The following is a 15,728-nucleotide window of genomic DNA, read 5'->3' as shown; positions in this document are numbered from 1 at the left end:
CGGAATAAGTGAATGTGCATTGTCGGTTGTTCCTGTGAAAGTAAAATTAGAAAAAGGAAACAAAGTTGTGGAGACTTATGCCTTTCTTGATCCAGGCAGCTCTGCAACATTTTGCACTGAGGCACTAATGATGCAGTTAAATGCAACTGGAAAAAAGGTGGAAATACTGCTCAAGACCATGGGGCAAGAAGGACCTGTAGGTAGCTATAGGGTCTCTGGTTTGGAAGTAGCTGCTTTAAAAGAAAGCACATTTCTTAGGCTCCCTGATGTTTATTCACAAAAGTCAATTCCTGTCACAGAAGAAAACATCCCTAAAGAGGAAGATGTAAGAAAATGGCCTTATCTGAACGAGGTGGAAATAATGGCAATAGATGCAAGCATTGGGCTGCTTATTGGCGTGAATGCACCCAAGCCATTAGAACCTTTAAGAATTGTTAACAGTGAGGGTAGTGGACCCTATGCTGTGCTAACTCGTCTTGGGTGGGTCATCAATGGACCACTCACTCTTAGTGAAGAGAGTGAAAGTGATGTTACTTCTGTTCAAGTCAACAGGATCTCTATAAGTAACCTGGAAGAAATGTTTCAAAGACAGTATAACCAAGACTTTGTGGAGCAGCACTGTGATGAACGCACAGAGATGTCTGTAGAAGATAAGCAGTTTATGGACATAATGTCGACATCAGCAGAGCTCAAAGATGGCCACTACCATTTGAAGCTGCCCTTTCGTAACCCTGAAGTAAGAATGCCCAACAATAGACAGGTGGCCCAGCAGAGGGCGCAATACCTGTTGAAAAGATTTAAAAGAAATCTGCCTTTCTTTGAAGAATACAAAGACTTCATGAGTAATGTCTGTGCTGAAGGCCATGCAGAGATCATACCACCTGATCAGCTGGAGCATGAAGATGGAAAGGTGTGGTACATCCCCCATCATGGGGTCTATCACCCCCAAAAGAAAACACTGCGTGTTGTATATGACTGTGCCTCAACCTTTGCTGGAACATCTCTAAACAAGGAGCTGTTACAGGGGCCAGATTTGACAAACAGCTTGTTAGGAGTGCTCCTTCGCTTTCGTCAAGGTCCTATAGCCCTTATGACAGACATTAAAGGCATGTTTCACCAAGTCAGAGTGGCTGAGGAAGACATAAATTATCTGCACTTTCTCTGGTGGCCTGATGGTGACATCTCTAGAGACCTTACTGAACACAGAATGTTAGTTCACATTTTTGGAGCAGTGTCCTCTCCCAGCTGTGCCTCATATGCTCTGTTAAAAACTGCCAGTGACAATGAGAGCCTCTATCCAGAGCATGTCATAAACACAATCAGGCAGAACTTTTATGTTGATGATTGTCTAAAGTCTGTTCAGTCTGTGCAACAAGCCATATGCCTGTACCATCAACTCAGTGAAGTGTGTGCTAAAGGGGGCTTTGTACTCAATAAGTGGGTTTGCAATCATTGTTCTGTCCTGTCTGTGATTCCTGAGGAAAACAGAGCTAAAGGAGCAAAGACGCTGGACCTCACCCAGGACCACCTTCCTATGGAAAGAGCTTTGGGAGTCCAGTGGGATGTTGAACAGGACGTCTTCACCTTCAGCATCACAAGCAAACACAAGCCAGCGACAAGGCGTGGAATTCTGTCTACTGTAAGTTCCATATTTGATTGTTTGGGTTTTTTAGCTCCAGTCATTCTCACTGCAAAGCAAATTTTGCAAAACCTGTGTAAGATGAAATTTGGTTGGGATGAAGCAATTCCAGTGGAGATGGCGCAGACTTGGAAGAGTTGGATGGAGGACTTAGAACTGCTTGATTCATTCAGTGTAGGTCGCTGTTTCATGCCCAAAGCCTTTGGGGAAATAACAGTGGCACAGCTGCATCACTTTTGTGATGCCAGTGAAGCTGGATTTGGTGCTGTGTCATATCTTCGACTGTCAAATATCAAGCAGGAAGTGTGTGTTGCCTTCGTCATTGGAAAGGCAAGAGTGGCACCACTTAAACAAGTCACTATACCCCGATTGGAGCTTGCAGCTGCAGTTTTAGCTGTGCGTTTAGACAAGATGCTATCAACTCAACTGGAACTTAACCTGAGTGAATCAGTCTTCTGGTCAGACAACATGACTGTTTTGAAGTATATTGCAAACACAACCACACGGTTTAAAACCTATGTGGCCAACAGAGTGTCCATTATTACAGCTCTCTCTAGTGTCACTCAGTGGAGACACATTAACACCAAACTGAATCCTGCAGATGCAGCCTCTCGGGGCATGAGGGTGGGCCCTTTCCTAAAGTCTTGCTGGATCAGTGGCCCTGATTTTCTTAGTAAACCTCCTTGTCAGTGGCCTGTAGTCTTGGATGGTAAAGTGTCTGCCCATATAGATGCTGACTCAAAGATAAAAGATGAGGTCCTGTCTTGTGCAGCAGTGTTGAAGCAAGAGACATGTCCTACCACTAAGCTGCTAACATACTTTTCCAGCTGGACTAAGCTAAGACGGGCTGTGGCTTGGATGCTAAAGCTTAAGAAAAGGCTTCAACTACAAACACAGAACAGACAAAGTGATAAAAACACACAGTGTGGAAACAGGTGTAAAGAAAGATAACAAGGAGAGCCCACAGCTTTCAGCTGGTGACATCTCTATAGCGGAAGAGGCCATTGTGTGCTTTGTCCAGAGAAAACATTATGGAGATGAGATAGACGCCCTGGGCAATGGAACTGTTAAAAAATCAAGCCACCTATATAAACTTGATCCAGTTATTGCTGATGGAGTGCCAAAAGCATGTCATGTGTCAAACCTCATTCTACACTATGTCCACCAAAAGGTCGGCCATAGAGGAAGAAATCATATGCTTTCCACCCTTCGTCGGCGTTACTGGATCCCACATGCAAACTCTGCAGCAAGAAGAATCATTAGAGAATGTATGGTGTGTCAACAACAGCGACAAAAACCAGGTGAACAAAAATGGCTGATCTCCCTGCTGACAGAATATCAGCTGATTCTCCACCGTTTACAAATGTTGGCCTAGACTATATTTTATACCCATAGAAATAAAGAGAGGAAGGAGCACTGTCAAAAGATATGGAGTATTGTTCACCTGCCTTGTTTGTCGTGCAGTTCACCTGGAGGTGGCACATTCCCTTGACACAGATTCCTGCATAAGTGCAATAAGAAGATTTGTGTGCCGCAGGGGCCAAGTAAAGGAAATCCAGTCTGATAATGGAACCAATTTCGTCAGCTCAAATCGAGAGTTAAAGCAGGCCATTTCAGAACTAAATCAAAGCAAAATCCAAAACATTTTAATACAAGATGGTATAAAATGGACATTCAATCCACCATATGGAGCCCATCATGGAGGCGTGTGGGAGCGCCTAGTGCAGGAAATCAAGAAAGTGTTAAACTCAGTGTTAAAACAGCAAACACTTGATGATGAATCTCTGCAGACCATTCTTTGTGAGGTAGAGGCAATACTGAATGATCGCCCAATCACTCCCTCCTCAGATGATCCGAATGATATGGAAGCTTTAACTCCCAACCACATACTGCAGCTAAAGGGTAAACCAATACTGCCACCTGGACTGTTCAGAAAGGAGGACCTGTACATTCGGAGACGCTGGAGGCAGGTTCAGTACATTGCCGATCTATTCTGGAAAAGATGGATTCAAGAATACCTTCCAATGTTGCAGGAGCGGCAAAAATGGAACAAAGTTAGGAGGAATTTTGCTGTTGGGGATGTGGTGCTTATCGTAGATGGCTCTGCTCCAAGAAATTCTTGGACAGTTGGACGCATCATAAAAGTCATGGCAGATTCCAAAGGATTTGTTCGGTGAGTTTGTATCAAGACACAAACAAGCGAACTGGAGAAGCCCATTAGTAAGATCTGCCTTCTTATGGAGGCAGTGTAAAGGCAGCTGTAAATGTTTGCCTTCTGTGAGTCATGGTATAACCTCTGACTCTGCAAGTACAAAGACATTTGTTGACGTTTTGAACCTTTGTTTTTTGAGGATGATTTCAATAGGCATCTAAGATGGAGCCTTTTTTAAGTTGATGAAATGGCTACTTATAGAATGTAATGTAATTACTTGTTGTACAAGAATTAGGGGCCGGAATGTTGTAGCCATTTTTTGATTATTTGGCACTGTACAATATTGTTTTGGGTTATTTAGTATATTTGAAAGCTGTGCCATTATTATTATTTTGCTACACATAACAAATCATAGTTAGGGTTTTTACGGGAAGTGGAGGTGACGTCATAAGGGCAGCGCCAGGATTTTTATGAATGGGAAAAATGTTTGGAGTGAGCGCGGGGGTGGAAGAAGGTGGCAAACAGTTTCTTGACCACCTTTGGCCAAGCGTTATTAGTTTTGAGTGGTTTTCATTTGAGTTCAATTATTTTGTATTTTTTAAGACCTTTTGTTCAGCTTTGAAAATAAAACACGAAATGGAATATAAAAGATGTGTCGGAGGTGTGTGTAAGACGGCCACCCATTCACCCAGCCCAAAGTAGAAGACGATGTGGGCACCCCTGGCCTATTTCATCCATGTAGCACTAACTTGCACAGCTAGTTGTGTAACAGCAGCTCATTTGAATGTCCATTGTGACCTCTGTTTGTTCCATGATATACACCCTGTGAGTGGGAGGTTCGGACGTTTATAATGAATCTAATTTGAAAAATGTTCTTCCCTGATGTTTAATATAAATTAATTTAATCACACACTCTTATTTAAGGTGTTATTGTTTGTAAGACAGGAGAAGAGAGAGCACCCCGGGCAGGGAAGGGAAAGCCATTATTTACTTGGGTGAGTGGAAAAAGGGTCACATTTGATTAGGAGGCGGCTCGGCCCTGTAAGGATGTTTTCCTTCAAACACAGAGCAGGAAGCAGATACACTTTCAGCTCTGACAGGATTTATTTTCACCACAGAGGGACCTGCCTATTATGAGAGCAATTACACACAGAGTGCCTTATAAAATGGGTTTCACTGTCAAAATGAAATGCCTGGAAGGAAAAAAAACTGGCCCTGAAGTCAGGAACGTTTTAACTGAGTCACAGTGTGAAGGTGGAGGAGTGCACATGACGGAAATTGCCACAGGAATATAGTGGAAATTACTGTGTTTATTTAAAAAAAAAAAAGTTGACACAAAGACCTGAAAAACTGACAAACTTACATATGGGAATACACTGAACGTGGCATATTTATCATTTTTCCTATTTCTAATCACCAGATGTGAATTAATAACTATTTTCCAATCATAAAATCATCACTAACCTGTAGTGGACTTCATGCAGATCTACCACATATATAACTATGGTGAAACTATGGGTATTCCTGCTGTAAGGTTGGACATTTCATCATGGAGGTCTATTGGGATTAACTCACTTTTGTAACCAGCCCCTAGAGGCTACAGTTGAACTACAACTTTTGACCCTTCTCTGGCTGTTGGTGCAGGCTAGAGACCAAAGGACCACATAGCACTACACACTTCTATTCAGTGTGCATGACAGTGACACTTCAAATACCCCTTGCCAACTATTGAAATTCTATATGACACAGATAAAGAATAGACCCTGTGTGCCAAGGTTCTCAGAATTTCAACCCCTCTTCTGTTGTCCTCAGTTTAATTTGTCCTGATTGTCCCCCACACAATGAAATTTCATAGTCTGCCCCTCCACTAAATGGGATCACATCAGTTGTGATTTTTATGATGTGGACTACTTATTTCCTATATTTGTTCTGTCACATGTTTCTAAACAAACACATTGAGCCAGTTCCCTATCAAAACTCATCACTGGAGTCGCTCCAGAAGTGGACAAAGGTTAATGCAGCCCTACAGTTAATAGGCATCAGCTGTGCATGGTGCAGAGGAGCAGAATTGCTGGTTTACTGGTGCAGAGTAATAGCCTAGGCCTCTGCTGAGAATCAGCACCCTACTGCACTTTGATCTGTTACAAGGGCGCTTCTGGACTAATGCTGGAAAATGCCCTAATTGTCAAGTCTGTACTGTTACCCCAGGTAAAAAAAACTCAGCACAATCAAAATGTATTACTTTTAACTTAAAGCAACACTATGGAGTTTTTCAGCCTCCAAACTGTATTTCCAGAATCACTCCGATGGTACATCAACACACAACAGATTGAATGACACATCTATCTTTCAGACTTTGCAGAATACAAGGTGAATAAAAACATTTGGTCAAGTTAGCCAGAAGTTGAACCTAGAATCTTCTGATCTGTAGTCAGACGTGTTAGAAAGAAAGATCAGAAAAAGGACGCTCTTTTGAGGACAGTAATATTCACATTATAGACAGAGAGGACAGTTGGTTTGAAAGGAGAAAAGGAGAAAGGAGTCAGTAAAACCATCTATGTTAAGTGGGAAAACCTTCTCTTGACAGAAGTGGCGCACTCAGACATCATCTTGCTGCCACATAAGATTATTATATATTATATATATATATTTATATGGGTGTTAAAGTTTGTTGTTTGATGTTGAGTTTGTACGCCAAAAGGTCTGTCTGATTTGGAAGGCAGAGCAGGCACCGCATAAGAAAGCTGTTTTTTTGGTGATTTGCGCAAGCTGAACATGCTGCCAATGCGAGGCCAGGTGTGTTCGTCTACATTTGTGTCTTCTGTTGTGTCCTCTTCTTCTGTTCTGGTGCTTGCTTCTGCCATTTTTCGATTATCAGAATCAGAATCAGAAATACTTTATTCGATTCCAGGGGGAAATTGCTTGCATTCCAGGTGCTCCATGTATACTCAAAAACAGGTTAGAAATATAAAATAAGGTAAAATAAAAATAAAAACCTAATAAAATTCTAAACAATAATAAACATTCAACTTATATCCCAGCAAGTTAAAAACTGGTAGTCATATGTAATACAACCTATACTGTGTGCATCACCATTGTTTTTGCATGTCTTCTTGTCGAAGTTCTTCTGTTTGTGTGTGCATGCAAGTTGCAGCATGGGTAGGTCTGATTGGTCATACGGAGCCTGTGGTCTAGTTTAATTGTTGGAACATGGTCAGGTGGTAATAGCTCCCCAGAGGGAAATATTCTTCAAGATTCAAAGCGTTTATTGTCATATGCACAGTATAGGAACTGGTTTCCCTGTACAATGAAATTCTTACTTTGCTGCTCACACTGAATGCAATAAAGGTTTAAGAAGTCAAAATAGAATAATTAGCAAAAGAGCAATTTCAAGAGCAAAAATATGCAAATAAGTACACAAAATATAAACTATGGAAGTAAATGAAGCTATATACATATAAATGTGCATAAATGTGCATGTGTGCTACATCAGCTGTTGTGCAAATTGAGCAGAGAATGAATCATAGTGCAAAAACTGTCAGGAGGTAAACAATTGTACATGTGCAGTTATTGGATTGGATAAGGTGCATAAAGAAATAAATAGATAAACAGTATTGCAGTTACTGCATGTAAATATGTCAGCATGTAAACAGTGTGTATGTGTGTTACATGTCAGTATGTATGTGCGGGATACAGTCCATTTTTTACAGACTCCTGTCAGCTGTGTAGGAGTCTGATGGCGGAGGGGAAGAAAGAAATCCTGAGTCTGGTGGTCCTGCACTTCGTCAACAGGAGAGCTGCCTCCATCATCAAGGACCCCACCCACCCCGATGATGGAGGCAGCTCTCCTGTGGACTCTGCACTGGTAGATGCTCTGCAGAGAGGGCAGAGGAGTCCTGGTGATCTTAGACGCAGTCTTCACCACTCTCTGCAGGCGTTTGCGGTCCATGGCGGTAGAGCTGCCGTAACACACGGTGATGCAGCTGGTCAGGATGGACTCAACGACGCAGCCCCCCAGATACTTGAAGCTGCTCAGCCTCTGCCCTTCCAGTCCCCGGATAAACAGTGGCTGATGAGGTGTCCTCTCTTTCCTCATGTCCACTATCATCTCCTTAGTCTTGTCCGTATTGAGGGTGAGGTTGTTGTCCTCACACCATGTCACCAGAGTGGCCACCTCCCTCCTGTAGGCTGCCTCGTCCCCGCCTGTGATGCGACCTATCATGGCGGTGTTGTCTGCAAACTTCAGGATGATGTTGTCTGTCTGGGAGGCCACGCAGTCATGGGTGAACAGGGTGTAGAGGATGGGACTGAGGACACAGCCCTGTGGTGTGCCAATGTTTGTGATGATACTGGCTGATGTCCTGTTCCCTATTCTGACAGATTGAGGCCTGCCAGTCAGAAAGTCCAGGAGCCAGTCACAGAGGATGGGGTGTAGTCCGAGGGAGAACAGTTTGTGGGTGAGCTTTTGGGGGATGACTGTATTAAACGCGGAGCTGTAGTCAATAAAGAGCATTCTGATGTAGGAGTCTTTATTCTCCAGGTGTGAGAGGGAGATGTGCAGGGCTGCGGTGATGGCATCTGAGGTGGACCTGTTGGGCCGGTAGGCGTACTGCAGGGGGTCCAGTGTGTCCAGGATGCTGCTCTGAATGTGGTTCAGCACCACTCTCTCAAAGCACTTCATAATAATTGGAGTGAGTGCTACTGGCCTGTAGTCATTCAAGCAGGTGGAGGGCTCTTCTTGGGGAGGGGGACGATAATAGTGGTCTTGAAGCAGGAGGGGACAATTCTCTGGGTGAGGGAGAGGTTGAATATGGAGGTGAGAGTGTCTGTCAGCTCATTAGCACATGCTCTGAGGGCTCATCCAGGAATGTTGTCTGGTCCTGCCGCTTTGCAGGGGCTGATCCTCCTCAGAGCTTTGTTCACCTGGGCTGATGAGACGACTAGTGGGGGTGAGGGTGGTGCAGTGGTCCAGATGTCTGTGGGCCTCCTCTCTGTGTGGGCAGTGGAGGTCTCGATGCAGGTGTGAAAAGTGTTGAGGTCATCAGGCAGGCTGTCTGCGGCGCTGATGGTGTTAGAGCTGCTCCTGTAGTCTGTGATGTGCTGCAAGCCCTGCCATATGCGCTGCTGTGATGGCCTTTCTCAGTCCGTACTTCGCAGCTTTGTACTCAGTCTCACTGCCAGATGTAAATGCAGTGGAGCGAGCATGCAGCATCTGACATACCTGACTGTTTATCCAGGGCTTCTGGTTGGGAAACTTCCTGACTTGAATGGTAGACACAATGTTATCCACACAAGTGCTGATGTACCCAGTCACATAGTCGGCATAATCCTGAACACTGACAGAAGAGTCCTCCAGAGTGGCTGCAGCTTTAAACACATCCCAGTCTGTGGTAGCAAAACAGTCCTGCAGAGTGCCCTCAGTCTCAGGTTTCCAGAGCTTAACCTGTTTGGTGACCGGATTTGATTGTTTGAGTCTTTGTCAGTAGGCCGGGTACAGGAACAAAGAGATGTGGTCTAAGTCAGCGGTCCACAACCTTTTTTGCACCACAGACCGGTATCATGTAAAACAATATTTTTATGGCCCGGCACAGAAAAAAATAAATAAAATAAAACCAAAGTGCATACAAAGACAACTTACTCTTATGCTTAATTAGTGGGAGCCTTTGAGCTTTCTCAACGAGGCGGTCCCATCTGGGGATAATGGAAGACAATGACACCCGAAGCGTGTTTCTTATGTCTAGTCCACTCCGTAATTTTGTTTTGGCCGTCATTAATTGCTTCTGTCCTTCTTGTTCATGTTTTCTTCTTTCAAAAAAACTCCATGGCTTGTCTTTTAATGCAGGGTGCTTGGTCTTAAGTGCCAAAGCAGTTTTGAAGGCTTTGTTGCCTCATTTGCGAGTCTGTCGCCACATATTACTCAGAGCGGACTTGGTGTGTGAGAATCACCTGTTAAATAAATCTGTATAGGACTCCTGATACAGTCTTTTAAATGCAGGTTTCTTTTTCTTTGAAGGGGTAGGCTCCTCTTCTTCTGGCTCCTCGTTAGGCCTTTTCCTCGTTAGACGTTTGTTTTTTATTCATTTTTGGTAGCTTGTGGGCTTAATTTTGGGGTGTCGTATCCCGTGACCGAGACAAGCGTTTGGGCAGGTGCTTAAAGGCACAGGCGGATGAATCTGATCGATTTATAAAATGAAACTTTCAGACTCAGATAATGAATAATATATTTTTTGCTCAGTCTTTCTGTGTGGCCCGGTACCAAATGACCCACGGACCGGTACCGGTCCCCGGCCCGGTGGTTGGGGACCACTGGTCTAAGTGCCCGAAGTGGGGGTGGGGTGCGGCCCTGTATGCACCCTATATGTTTGTGTATGCGTGATCCAAGGTGTTCTTATCACGGGTGGGAATGTCTACATGTTGGTGGTATTTGGGAAATACAGTCCGTAAATTACACTGGTTAAAGTCACCTGCAGCAATAAAAACAGTGTCAGGGTGAGCCGTCTTTATTGCGCTGATGACGTCATTAAGCTTGCTGAGTGCCGCTGTAGAGTTGGCTCGCAGAGGAATGTAAACAGCGGCCAAAAACACAAATGTAAACTCCCTTGGTAGGTAATACAGATGGCACTTCAGTATTAAAAAATCCACATCAGGCAAACAGTGCTTATGAACAGTCCATACATCTTCACACCACGTGTTGTTGATAAACACACACACACCTCCCCCTTTCGCCTTACCGGAGCCTACTGTCTGGTCTCCTCTGTGAATGGAGTGCTGTAGCTGAACGGCAGAATCTGGGATGTTCTCTGAGAGCCAGGTTTCAGTGAAAACTCTTATTTCTCGCTGTGTTGTTATTCTGACTCTAAGTTCATCCAGTTTGTTATCCAGAGACCGCACATTAGCTAGAAGGAGGCTGGGTAGCGGTGGTCGGCTAGCATGGGCTTTTAGCCTAGCATGGAGCCCTCCCCTCTTGCCTCTCTCTTACGTGCGTCTCCGAAGCACTCGGGTCAGCTGACTCACTTGAGGTTGGTGCATTGAAGACAACAATGTTCACATCCTAGACAGAGAGGAAAGATGGCTTGAAAGAGGAGTCAAGGAACCCATCTATGTTAAGCTAAAAAAACCTTCCCTTAACAGAGGTGGTGGTCTCAGACATCATCTTTCTACCACATACAATGCAGTGCTTCCATCCATTCCCAGGAAGTTTCACTCCAAGTCACATGCTCACAGCAAGAACAAAGGGCTGCCTACCAGTCCCCCTCCGGCAGTCTCATAGTCGTTAGCCAGTCGTTAGACACACCTGGCACAGTCAACCAGATCATCACAGGTAATCATGTAACCAGGACAAGGACAAGACTCAGCTGTTCACCTCCACCTCAAAGAGAAAGGACACTCCTTTGAGGACAACAATGTTCACAGCCAGATCATCACAGGTAATTATGGAAACATTTAGTTTGTAAGTTTTACCCAGACCCACCCACTGAGGTCTGCAACCACATATAAACCATGTTTCCCTACCAAACAGTTAGAACTGATGGAGCTGTTTGGATGAGAAGCGAAAGGTCTTCAAGAAAACTCTACAAGTCCAGACGCCTTGCTTCAATCTTCTCTACGTATGTCCATGAAAGCTGTTGCTGATCTGGATGACTAAGAATCTTCATCAAACCAAATCTGTATAGGAGGAACTGCAGCCTTGTAGAATACAACCTAAATAAAAACTGGTCGAGCTAGCCAGGAGTCGAACCTAGAATCTTCTGATCCGTAGTCAGACGCGTTATCCATTGCGCCACTAGCCCCCATGAGACTGTATAATAACAGCTGTTGCACGGCAGCACCACACCATATAATTCCTCTTTTACAATATCTGCAAATAGTTTTGTGATGTGCAGTCACCAGTAATTACTTTCCATGGAACCTCTAGAACTCATAGCAGTACAGAGATGCAGGTGACATCTACAGCAGTGATCATGCAGTGGTTTTTATTCTGCATTGTGATCACAGCAACTCTGTTTTGATTTGAGGTCATGGCAGGCTCAGGTAAACTTGATGGCTTTGCTCAAGCTAGGCTTATTCAAACCCTCAAACCAAAGTTCACTCAAGAGGACACCAGGGACAACAATCTGGCCTTTTGGACTGGACAGTCCATATTGAGAAGGGTAGCAGCCTCAATGTGGAGGTGTAGAGGATCCTACTCACCGGTACTTACTGTTTGATTCCTACCACCCACTGGAACATAAGATGGGAGTCATCAGCACCCTGCAGCACAGAGCACAAACTGTACCTACCAGCTTCAGAGGGGAAGAAGAAGGAGCAACATCACATCAGGAAGACTCTAAAAACATGTGGCTATCCCAACTGGGCACTCATAAAAGCCAAAAAAGAAGACCCACCAACAGCAGGAAGAAGGACAACAACCGGCAGAGGAAGAACACTGCGTTCTATATGTGTCAGGAGTATCAGAGAAACTCTGTAGGATCTTCAACAACCATGACATCCCGGCCCATTTAAAACCGATGACAACACTGAGACACAAACTGGTTCACCCGAAGGATAAAACTCGCATGGAGAAACACAGCAATGTGATATATGCAGTCCAGTGCAGTGAGGAATGTCCTGATCTGTACATTGGAGAAACTAAACAACCACTCCACAGAAGAATGGCTCAGCACAGGAGAGCCATCTCCTCAGGACAAGACTCAGCTGATCACCTCCACCTCAAAGAGAAAGGACACTCCTTTGAGGACAACAATGTTCGCATCCTAGACAGAGAGGAAAGATGGTTTGAAAGAGGAGTCATGGAACCCACCTATGTTAAGCTGAAAAAACCTTCCCTTAACAGAGGTGGTGGTCTCAGACGTCATCTTTCTACCACATACAATGCAGTGCTTCCATCCATTCCCAGGAAGTTTCACTCCAAGTCACATGCTCACAGCAAGAACAAAGGGCTGCCTACCAGTCCCCCTCCGGCAGTCTCATAGTCGTTAGCCAGTCGTTAGACACACCTGGCACAGTCAGCCAGATCATCACAGGTAATCATGGAACCAGGACAAGGACAAGACTCAGCTGTTCACCTCCACCTCAAAGAGAAAGGACACTCCTTTGAGGACAACAATGTTCACAGCCAGATCATCACAGGTAATTATGGAAACATTTAGTTTGTAAGTTTTACCCAGACCCACCCACTGAGGTCTGCAACCACATATAAACCATGTTTCCCTACCAAACAGTTAGAACTGATGGAGCTGTTTGGATGAGAAGCGAAAGGTCTTCAAGAAAACTCTGCAAGTCCAGACGCCTTGCTTCAATCTTCTCTACGTATGTCCATGAAAGCTGTTGCTGACCTGGATGACTAAGAATCTTCATCAAACCAAATCTGTATAGGAGGAACTGCAGCCTTGTAGAATACAACCTAAATAAAAACTGGTCGAGCTAGCAGGGAGTCGAACCTAGAATCTTCTGATCCGTAGTCAGACGCGATATCCATTGCGCCACTAGCCCCCATGAGACTGTTTAATAACAGCTGTTGCACGGCAGCATCACACCATATAATTCCTCTTTTACAATATCTGCAAATAGTTTTGTGATGTGCAGTCACCAGTAATTACTTTCCATGGAACCTCTAGAACTCATAGCAGTACAGAGATGCAGGTGACATCTACAGCAGTGATCATGCAGTGGTTTTTATTCTGCATTGTGATCACAGCAACTCTGTTTTGATTTGAGGTCATGGCAGGCTCAGGTAAACTTGATGGCTTTGCTCAAGCTAGGCTTATTCAAACCCTCAAACCAAAGTTCACTCAAGAGGACACCAGGGACAACAATCTGGCCTTTTGGACTGGACAGTCCATATTGAGAATGGTAGCAGCCTCAATGTGGAGGTGTAGAGGATCCTACTCACCGGTACTTACTGTTTGATTCCTACCACCCACTGGAACATAAGATGGGAGTCATCAGCACCCTGCAGCACAGAGCACAAACTGTACCTACCAGCTTCAGAGGGGAAGAAGAAGGAGCAACATCACATCAGGAAGACTCTAAAAACATGTGGCTATCCCAACTGGGCACTCATAAAAGCCAAAAAAGAAGACCCACCAACAGCAGGAAGAAGGACAACAACCGGCAGAGGAAGAACACTGCGTTCTATATGTGTCAGGAGTATCAGAGAAACTCTGTAGGATCTTCAACAACCATGACATCCCGGCCCATTTCAAACCGATGACAACACTGAGACACAAACTGGTTCACCCGAAGGATAAAACTCGCATGGAGAAACACAGCAATGTGATATATGCAGTCCAGTGCAGTGAGGAATGTCCTGATCTGTACATTGGAGAAACTAAACAACCACTCCACAGAAGAATGGCTCAGCACAGGAGAGCCATCTCCTCAGGACAAGACTCAGCTGATCACCTCCACCTCAAAGAGAAAGGACACTCCTTTGAGGACAACAATGTTCGCATCCTAGACAGAGAGGAAAGATGGTTTGAAAGAGGAGTCATGGAACCCACCTATGTTAAGCTGAAAAAACCTTCCCTTAACAGAGGTGGTGGTCTCAGACGTCATCTTTCTACCACATACAATGCAGTGCTTCCATCCATTCCCAGGAAGTTTCACTCCAAGTCACATGCTCACAGCAAGAACAAAGGGCTGCCTACCAGTCCCCCTCCGGCAGTCTCATAGTCGTTAGCCAGTCGTTAGACACACCTGGCACAGTCAGCCAGATCATCACAGGTAATCATGGAACCAGGACAAGGACAAGACTCAGCTGTTCACCTCCACCTCAAAGAGAAAGGACACTCCTTTGAGGACAACAATGTTCACAGCCAGATCATCACAGGTAATTATGGAAACATTTAGTTTGTAAGTTTTACCCAGACCCACCCACTGAGGTCTGCAACCACATATAAACCATGTTTCCCTACCAAACAGTTAGAACTGATGGAGCTGTTTGGATGAGAAGCGAAAGGTCTTCAAGAAAACTCTGCAAGTCCAGACGCCTTGCTTCAATCTTCTCTACGTATGTCCATGAAAGCTGTTGCTGACCTGGATGACTAAGAATCTTCATCAAACCAAATCTGTATAGGAGGAACTGCAGCCTTGTAGAATACAACCTAAATAAAAACTGGTCGAGCTAGCCAGGAGTCGAACCTAGAATCTTCTGATCCGTAGTCAGACGCGTTATCCATTGCGCCACTAGCCCCCATGAGACTGTATAATAACAGCTGTTGCACGGCAGCACCACACCATATAATTCCTCTTTTACAATATCTGCAAATAGTTTTGTGATGTGCAGTCACCAGTAATTACTTTCCATGGAACCTCTAGAACTCATAGCAGTACAGAGATGCAGGTGACATCTACAGCAGTGATCATGCAGTGGTTTTTATTCTGCATTGTGATCACAGCAACTCTGTTTTGATTTGAGGTCATGGCAGGCTCAGGTAAACTTGATGGCTTTGCTCAAGCTAGGCTTATTCAAACCCTCAAACCAAAGTTCACTCAAGAGGACACCAGGGACAACAATCTGGCCTTTTGGACTGGACAGTCCATATTGAGAAGGGTAGCAGCCTCAATGTGGAGGTGTAGAGGATCCTACTCACCGGTACTTACTGTTTGATTCCTACCACCCACTGGAACATAAGATGGGAGTCATCAGCACCCTGCAGCACAGAGCACAAACTGTACCTACCAGCTTCAGAGGGGAAGAAGAAGGAGCAACATCACATCAGGAAGACTCTAAAAACATGTGGCTATCCCAACTGGGCACTCATAAAAGCCAAAAAAGAAGACCCACCAACAGCAGGAAGAAGGACAACAACCGGCAGAGGAGGAACACTGCGTTCTATATGTGTCAGGAGTATCAGAGAAACTCTGTAGGATCTTCAACAACCATGACATCCCGGCCCATTTCAAACCGATGACAACACTGAGACACAAACTGGT

At 44.6% G+C, this 15,728-nt stretch overlaps 3 non-coding genes across 3 annotated transcripts; all 3 read right to left on the bottom strand.

Moving 5' to 3' along the window:
* Positions 1–11,508: 11,508 nt before the first annotated feature.
* Positions 11,509–11,581, bottom strand: trnar-acg (transfer RNA arginine (anticodon ACG)). The gene has a single exon. It is a non-coding gene; the product is annotated as a tRNA-Arg (tRNA).
* Positions 11,582–13,210: 1,629 nt separating this feature from the next.
* Positions 13,211–13,283, bottom strand: trnar-acg (transfer RNA arginine (anticodon ACG)). The gene has a single exon. It is a non-coding gene; the product is annotated as a tRNA-Arg (tRNA).
* Positions 13,284–14,912: 1,629 nt separating this feature from the next.
* On the bottom strand, positions 14,913–14,985 carry trnar-acg (transfer RNA arginine (anticodon ACG)). The gene has a single exon. It is a non-coding gene; the product is annotated as a tRNA-Arg (tRNA).
* Positions 14,986–15,728: the final 743 nt, after the last annotated feature.

Source organism: Parambassis ranga, chromosome 2 (genome assembly GCF_900634625.1).
Source record: "Parambassis ranga chromosome 2, fParRan2.1, whole genome shotgun sequence".
NCBI classification, from domain to species: domain Eukaryota; kingdom Metazoa; phylum Chordata; class Actinopteri; family Ambassidae; genus Parambassis; species Parambassis ranga.
Note: the sequence above shows the minus strand (reverse complement) of the source record. Positions and strands in the feature narration are given on the sequence as shown.